Source organism: Oryx dammah, unplaced genomic scaffold (assembly GCF_014754425.2).
Source record: "Oryx dammah isolate SB20612 unplaced genomic scaffold, SCBI_Odam_1.1 HiC_scaffold_26, whole genome shotgun sequence".
Taxonomy (NCBI): domain Eukaryota; kingdom Metazoa; phylum Chordata; class Mammalia; order Artiodactyla; family Bovidae; genus Oryx; species Oryx dammah.
Window position 1 is genome coordinate 20065488 of NW_024070210.1, and position 8783 is coordinate 20074270.

General features: G+C 45.2%; 1 protein-coding gene across 6 annotated transcripts in view; it reads right to left on the reverse strand.

The window, feature by feature from the left end:
- Positions 1 to 6923, reverse strand: part of SIPA1L1 (signal induced proliferation associated 1 like 1) — a 381195-nt gene extending 374272 nt beyond the window's left edge. For 5 of the 6 annotated variants that reach the window (XM_040226163.1, XM_040226162.1, XM_040226164.1 and 2 more), the window contains exon 1: positions 6561 to 6923. The gene's annotated coding sequence lies outside the window, so the exon portion shown is untranslated. Of the gene's footprint in view, positions 1 to 6195; positions 6324 to 6560 lie in introns of those variants that run through there. The other variant, XM_040226159.1, reaches the window with a different exon arrangement.
- Between the last annotated feature and the right edge of the window lie 1860 nt (positions 6924 to 8783).

The window sequence follows — 8783 nt, forward strand, 5'->3', positions numbered from 1 at the left end:
GAAACATTATTTTGTCATGCAATTATTATACCCCATTTCCTATTGCAAAATATCAGTGCTAAGATCCTAATTAAAATAAATAAATAAAGTAACACTGAGGCTCTTGGAAGAATCACAGGCACTTCTCTAACCAGAAAAGAGATGAGGGTCAGGAACCACATTCAGTCTTAAGCCTCCTAACGGGTTTCCCAAGGGCACATTCTGAGCCAGGAGTCAAACCCCATCCCAAACATATATATGCACACAGAGCACACTCTCTTTACACGTGAAATTCCAGCTACTCAGGAATTAGACTCTAGCAAAATATATTGGCAGAAGCTTCTGAGGTCTTCGTTGGGGCAGCCAGAAGTATGGTCAAGGGAAAGGGAGGAGTTAAATCGACTACACACTAGCCCTCATTTCAAGAGGAAGAACAACTTGTTTTCAGTCTCTGAAAGAAAAGGCAGTATGGTTCTCACAAGTCACATATTTACATTTCTTGCAAAAATATGGAAAATACTCCTTTCTATTTATTTCCCTAAGTATGGATAGGTGAAACAAGGAATCAGAGTTAGCCAAACTGGGTGAAAATTTTACAATATTCTATTAATGTATAATTATATATACTTCCTATAAGTATCTCCATGTAAGTACCCTCTGTTCTTAAAAACATGAAACATCACAGTTTAGTCATCAGTTGTTTCTCTGAAAGCATCAAAAAATGAAAAGAAACTTACAAAGACCAACAGTCAGTCAACTGTGAGAACTAAGACTATAAAAGGAAATGCAAAGATCTCAGAATATATCAAACTATAATTCCTAGCTAGGCAAATAATTGAGAATATCAAAAAATGAATTAGAAAAAAATAATATAGGCGCCAACATAAATGATACTGATCAGAGTCGAGTCTTGACTATAGGAATGTGGTCATTCAGCACACAGCCCTTTGCTTTTTACTTAACAGCTTCATTCTGAGAAGTCTGGACCTCATTCTAAAAGGGAGCAAGACGTTAAGTGGCAAAAGAACAATCAATGACTATAGACTATACTTACAGCTTTGGTAAAAGGCTTTCTGGAAAAAAATAGAGAAAAGAAGCATAACCAAAATTCACCCTCGTGTCTCTGAAAATCATTTAACCTGGACCTACTCTAGGGGAGGAGAAAGAAAAAAAGGAAGCCAGTGGCCACCACGGCTGGCTGGTCAGTCAGCTCCAGTCGCCTCTAAGTGACCCCTGTGTTTGTGCAAATCAGTAACTCTCCATCTCCAGGTCAGCATTCTCCAACAAGCAAACATTCTCCCCATGCCTCTCCTGAACTGAAAAAAAAAAAGGGAAATCTAACATTATGTAATTGCCCGTTTCCCACAGTTTAAAGTTAGGCATACTACAATTCTAATTAGAGGGAGAACTTGGTGCAACATGACAAGTAACAAATTAGGAAGCCAAAGGCTGAAAATTCTCATCCCAACCTGCAGAGACCGAGAAACAGCTTCGCCTGCCTCTGTGGCACTCCCCGCCCCAAGGCACTGCTGTTGACTAAAGTCCAACGAAAGAAGCCCCTGACGTTCCTCCGTGTCATTTGGTGTCATCTCCCTAGATCCTCAAGAAAACACTCACGTCCTCTTCACAGCTAGAGTTACATCACTCCTCCCAGGCAGAAATAAAAGGAGAAAGTGGATGTGGACCAGTCCCTAACCTCAAAAGATAGTCCCTATGCATTCTCTTACCCAGGTGATCACAAGCCCAGTCACACTTGTGTTATTCATCCTCACTCAAACCATCTGTGTTTAAGAGATCCAAGGTAAAGGGGATCTTTTCCATGTTTCTACGACTCGCTCCAGTGCTCATCAAAAACCCACCGAACGAATCTGAGCTATCATCTCAGAATAATTAACCTAGTCTGTATAAAACCCTTCAAAAACAAAGTGCTATAGAAGTGTGTGGGTTTTGTTTGGCTTTTTTTTCTTTTTCTTTCAATTAGCTAAGCATAGAAAAAAAAAAAAAAAAATCCAATGAGGCCAATTTATTTCCCAGACCCAAATAGTACAAGTGCAATAGATAGAAAGTTGTTAGATTGTCAATCTCAAGTGATAATGGAACACCCCTATTTTAAATAGCCCTGAATGTGGAACAGATACAAATTTTTGTGTGAGCGATGAAGCAGTAACACAACTCTTTACCCTCCTGGGGGAAGGGAGAGTTCCTCATCAAAAGGGCAGTCACCCCAGTGGCAGGGATGTTTCTTCTCTCCTGGCTCAGATTACCCCAATGGAAGTTGGGTGGGGCTATATATATATCACTCACATTTTCAACAGGAAGCTTCTACAACATTTTCCTGTTTTATGTGCAATTATACCTCCACCTAACAAATCCTCCGTAGCCTCACCTCCCAATAACCCTTACCTGTAGCTGAGAGACAAGGCCTGAAGTTGCCATGGTTACAAAAATAAGGGGGGCACAACAACTTTTTTACAAATGAAAAATGAGTTTAAGGAAAAAATGGTCAACTACAAAATAAATCTGGCTTCTCTAAAGTGTATACAAGTATATTATCCTCTGAGTTAGAAAAAAAAAAAAAAACTACAGGCGCTATGATGAAAATATTTTTTACTAACTCATAATTTCTTTCTCCACAACTTCGTAATTTGAGTAACCCCACTCCAGTACTCTTGCCTGGAAACTCCTATGGATGGAGGAGCCTGGTGGCTGCAGTCCATGGGGTCGCTGAGAGTTGGACACGACTGAGCAACTTCACTTCCACTTTTCACTTTCATGCAATGGAGAAGGAAATGGCAACCCACTCCAGTGTTCTTGCCTGGAGAATCCCAGGGATGGGGGAGCCTGGTGGGCTGCCGTCTATGGGGTTGCACAGAGTCAGACATGACTGAAGCGACTCAGCAGCAGTAGCAGCAAAGCTTAGTTACCGAACACTACATCAATGCAGTGTTTCATGGCTTTCCAACCTTCATGTACATTTTGTCTCATTAAGTTTTGGTTCTTCTCATTTTAGACATTTAATAAATACTGAATGCTTGAGTGGAGGGAAAAAGTAGTAAATAAATTTTAACATGATAGACTCTAAGAGCGGGGGAAGTGGCAAACAACAGCAAACAAAAGAATACAGTTGAATCTGAAGACCTGTCTTCCAGTCACTGCGTGATCACTGACTAGTTCTCCTATACTCTTCAAAAAAATCACTTCAACTTTCTGGGCTTGTTTCCTCATCTGGAGAATGGAGAAGGGCTAAATGATTTACGCTCAAAATCCCTTCTAACAATCTACGAATCTGTTCGTCAGAAAGTAAGAACATGTGATTGCAAATAAAACTATGGTTTACAAGTTTCTTTCATACACATATTCTCAATAATTTCTGCAGCAAAGAGATGAAGCTTCACTGCGGGAAAAAAATTTTTTCAGAAAGATAATTCAGGAAAATGTTTGATTACTTTTTAATATCCCGTAGCTAGAAAATTTGAAACCCAAACGTTCTTGCGACCCCATGGACTATAGCCCACCAGGTTCCTCTGTCCATGGGATTTCCCAGGCAAGAATACTAGAGTGGGTTGCCATTTCCTTCTCTAGAGGATCTTCCCGAACCAGGGATCGAACCCAGGTCTCCCACATTGTAGGCAGACGCTTTACTGTCTGAGCCACTAGGGAAGCCTAAACACAAATACTGGGCCCCATTATTTCCAAAATTAATTCAAATATGTTATAATTCAAAAATAATTGCCAGCTATGCAACACTTTTATAGGGGTCTCAGGGTATCAGAACATCAAACCAGGGAAGGTCACTACAAACACCCCACTGCACTGTTTCTTGAGCCCCAGAACACAGTTTTACCCACCACTGGAATCACAGAACTCAACAGCATGCCTCCCAGACAGAGGCACTCAATAAATACTGTCTGACTTACTACAAACCTCGAAAGATTAGGAATACAGTGATATTATGGAGATTAATTTTTTTTTCTGAACTGGAAATATAAAATTCTGTGATCTGAGTTGAAAAGAAGAAAGATGCATTCTATATCAGAGGACTAGCTCTACTCAAGACTTAGCAACTGAACAACAAAGCTCTATGTTATGGGGATAAGTTAGTCTGTCTTCTTTAGAGAAAGTCCAATTTCATCAGTTTACCAAAAGGCTCAAATCTGCAATGTCACCTGAAGATCTTCGGGCTAGGTATACTTCATATGTACACTGACATGGACCAATAGAAATGATGGCAGGACAGTGAGGACCAATAGGCAGCATATATTCATGTTATCGTCAATCACTACATACATTCCCCTAAATTGCAAAGATTGAGAGGATCTGTACTCTTAAACATGCTCCGCCTCTCCTCATGCTCCTGTTTCACAGCTCAAAGAGAGAAAACAGCCATTCACTGAAAAACTCTAACTGATAGAACAGATACATGGCCCAACTCACAGTCAACCAAGATCCTTCAAAGTCTCTGCAAAATCGCTCATCTCCAGCAATCTTCAATCTATGGCTTCAATAAAGTTACTAAAAGGTATTTCTCAATAGTTGTTTTTAAAAAAATTCAAGATGTGGCCAGGGATAGGGGTGGAGAGACCTACACCAAAATTACACATCTAATTCAATGCAAAAGCAAAGTAAGAAAACCAGGAAATCACAGTGAAAGGACAGAGTTAAAAGACTCCTACTATAAAATTGAGTGAGCTGCTTTGCAATTAGTATTGCAATTATTACTAGGAGTTCATCAACCTCATCACAGAATCCTATGATGAAGTCACAATTAATACTGCCTGACACTTCAGATCTAAAAAGTTCACTGCACCAGAACAGCAATTTCAAACTCAAGGAGCAGTACCAGCAACCACAGAAAAGCTAACAGCAACACCTGCTGACTGTCTTGAGCCACCTGCCAAACTTGTTCTCTCACTCAACTAGACAATAATAATATAGTCAACTTCAGGAGTCCTTTACTTAAGCATAATAGGATAAGAAAATAAGTTAACAGCCACAAATACCATTCACCCCTCAAAATCTCTTATTTTGCTCCTAACCATTTATGTGCAAATCATCACCCAAAGCATTTTAAATGCACTGTTAATTGCTAATGCCTAAGTATAAATAATTTATTTCATGGGAAAAATATTTTAACATTAATTTTCTCCTTAAGAATTGGCACATCATCTAATAGACACTTCAGTGACCATAAACTCCTTTAAGAAAACCTTTTATTTGAGACTACTCCTGTTACCACTGTTCTATATTATTTCCATCAGATTTTTTTTTTTTTAATTCTGGTAAAGGTGGCTTAATTGTAGCTCTGGAAAAAATGAAAAAGAGGAAAGTGAAGGTCATTAAATCCGGATTATACAGAAAATTAATACTGTTACTAAACTGGGTGCAGGCAATGATTCTACAGGACTTTATCCTGTACTTTTCCAAAATATTAAGTGAGAGAATCTTTGCCTGGGATGAATATTCCATATGAGAAAATGAGAGAAAGTTGACACTTAACTCCCACAGAGTACGAGTATAAAAACAATGGCTCTAAGAGTCTGAGTCAGAGTTTCAACATGAAAGGTTTGCTTTATAGAGGAAACGCCAACCCCAATTCATCCAGACAGACCTGGAACCTGATGAAAGTCGACACCTCTACTCTAAAATTTGCATCGCATCACAGGCTCCCAGTTTACAAATGTAATCGTTTAGCAGGTAGCAAGAATTTCACTGAGTGCTGCCTCTAAAATACCCGTCAAGAAAAATAAAATTTGTAAGATAAATGCATCCTAGGGTCCATTAGCTTTGCTTCTCTTCAAAACGAATACCAACAACTCATTTAAACATCTTCCTTGAAAGTGAGGCACTTTCCTCGTCTCTATGTTCTCCAAATGGTGAACCGATGAAATTTCAACCTGCCCAACAAGATTACTTGTCCACCTAGAAATGCCGTGGAGCGATAGGGAGCTTGGCAAATTTCTTTTAAGGTCAAGATCGAAGTTGGAAACAGATGGGGCAAAGAAGAAAAAGTTCTTTTTTGCAGTACCTTCACAACGCCTCAGCCCTCTCGTGGTTTACTTGCTCCAAGAAAAGCAGGTTAGAGCATCCTAGGATTTCGCTCCCCACCAGACCCCTGGGAGAGAAATGAACCACCCACGGGCACCGAGCTGCTCTACCCCCTTTCTCACGATCAAACCTCTCGGCCTGTCCCTCCAGCACAGCATGCAAAGCGCTCACCCAGGTGACTGAAGGGGAAGGGTCAGCCGGGTGGAAACGAGAGCGGCTGAGTGGGCGCAGCCGCCCCGACCGGGGCGCGGGTCTCCTGGCCTCTAGCACAGGCGCCTGGCGGAGAGTTGTGCAGATTCAGATTCCGAGGTGCGCGCGCGCGCGCGCGCCGGGCGCGGTGCAGCTCGGACTCGCCCCCGCCGGGTTGCGCTATCAGCACGCCACCAAATCGGAAATTAAAAACTTTGACCGGCCTCCCGGTGTACTGCTCCGTGCCCCGGACCCGCGTCCTAGCCAGAAATGGGGTAGGGGCTGTCAAGAGTCTTGCACCCCCCCCCAACTCCCCTCCCCGAATTCCGGGTGCCGGAGCCACTTACCGCTCGGCCCGGCCTCCCGGTGCCGCCGCGCGTCCGGGCGCGTCCGCCGCGCGCTCTCCCTGGGGGGAAAAAAGAGAGAGAAACCGTGTAGACGGTCGGCGCGCGCTCACTCGCCGCCTCCTCTGCGGATAACAGCAGGCTGCGAGGCCGGGTCGGGCGCCGCGCGGAGAGGGCGGCGGGGCGGGGATCGGGGAGGTGGAGGCGCAATCAGCCCAACTCCCGAGCCTTGATCCGAAGGGGACCCGGAATGCAGGCTGGAGAAAAGCCGGCGGGGGACTGCGCTCTCGGCGTAATCGGGGGGGGGGGGGAGATGCACCCCCCAAATCCCTGGGCATCAACTATTGTTTGGGCGCTCGGGGCCCCGCTCGCGCCGCCTCCGAGGTCCAGCGCCCCCCATCCCGCCCGCCTACCCCCCCGCCAAAAGAAAGAGCCGAGGGGGCGGCCGGTGCGGAAAGTGAGTGCGGAGTGGCTGGTGCGGGGGGAGGTCCGAGGTGGACGCTGGGGAAAGGGGAAGTGCGTGCCAAGTGCGGGGGAGGGGACAGGTAACTGCAAGACGGGGGGCGAGAAGGCCCGGGAGGGTTGGTGGGGAAGGAAATGGGGAGGGAGCCACGGATGGAGCGGCTTGTGGGGGGCCGGGGTGGAGGGGGGGACGGCCTTTGAAGCCCAGACCTGGCCCTCCCCGGGGACCCTCCTCCCGGGGACTCAGCGGCGCTCTGACTTTCGCTCACTTGCTCACGCACACAGTGAACTCGCTCACAAAGTTGCCGGCGGTGGCAGCGCCGCACTCGCCCTTCCCCTCCCCTTCCCTCCCCGCTCGCCCGCCCCATTTCTTCCCCTCCTTCGCTCCCTCCCACCGTCCCTCCCCAAGTCTCGGGTGAGATCACCGCTGTGCTGTTCAGCGCTGCGCTCAAATCTCGCGAGATAAGCGACAACTCAGCCCAGACGGCGGGGGAAGTAGAAAGAGTTAGAAGATGGGGGGGCGGGGGGGCAGGGGACCGCGGAACTACTAGTTGCTATGACGACGGCAAAGCCCTGGATTCCTGTCTTCTGCAGAGAGCCCAGGCTGCAAACGTGGGTGCAGGTTTCCAACCTGCACCTTCCCTTGCCCGACGCCCTAATAATGGTGGGGAAAGCAAGGGCTGGAAGCGGGGAAAGGACTTTACCAGCATCATGACATCTGGCCAAATTTGGCAAATTAGGCTAATTATTTAAGAGGTCCTGGGACAGATTTCTGCCACAGAAGTCAGCACATCTGTGAACCCCCAATTTCCTACCATATATTCAGTTTTTCAACCTCCCTGTCTTACCCTCAGCCCCCAACCTCCACCAACTCCATACTCGACTCCAACCACTCCATTCACGACTCCAACCACTCCATACACTCTTTCCCGCCGCACCTCTTCATCCCACTACCCCACCCCAACTCCTTTTCGCCACTGCCACGAGGAGGCTGAGCTCCTCGAGGATCTGCCTTATCCATCTGTGTATTTATCCTCAGCGCTTCCACAGGCTCGGTACATAGGTATTTAATGTCGGGGGCACGGGAATGAACGCAAAAAGCTATGCTTGTCCTCAGTACCCTCACCTTCCCTGGAAAGTATTTGGGCCTAGACTGTAAGTTTCTACTGCATAGTTTTGTTTTGACTTTGTTAAACTGTCCTCCTCTTTCTGTTATACAGAATTTTCTGTTTTTCAGTATTTATAATCACTCCTTTCTCTTTTTCCATCTTTGTCTCAAAAAAAAAAAAAACAAAACAACAACCCTATTCACCATGGAGAGGGGGAATCAAGCTGCTTCAGACGCCATCATCCCTACTCCAAAATGTAGAAATTTTTCTTTAGGGGAGTGTAAGAGAGAGAGAGAGAGAGAGAGTGTGTGTGTGTGTGTGTGTGTCTGTGTGTGTGTGTGTGTGTCTGTGTGTGTGTGTGTGTAAGTGTGTGTGTGTGTGTGTGTGTGTGTGTGTGTAAGTGTGCGTGTACGCTCAGTCTGTCCCAACTCTTTGCGACCCCCATGGACTGCAGCCCCCGGCAGGCTCCTCTATCTATGGAAGTTTCCAGGCAAGAATATTGAAAATGCTGTTCACCTCTCCAGGGGATTTTATATACTCACTCCTAAGTAAAATGGATACTGTAACTAGAAGTTAAGCTTAAACTTTTATTTCAAAATGAATGAGTAAAAATAGATTTCATGGTATGTGAATTATCTCAATTTTAAAAGTTCAT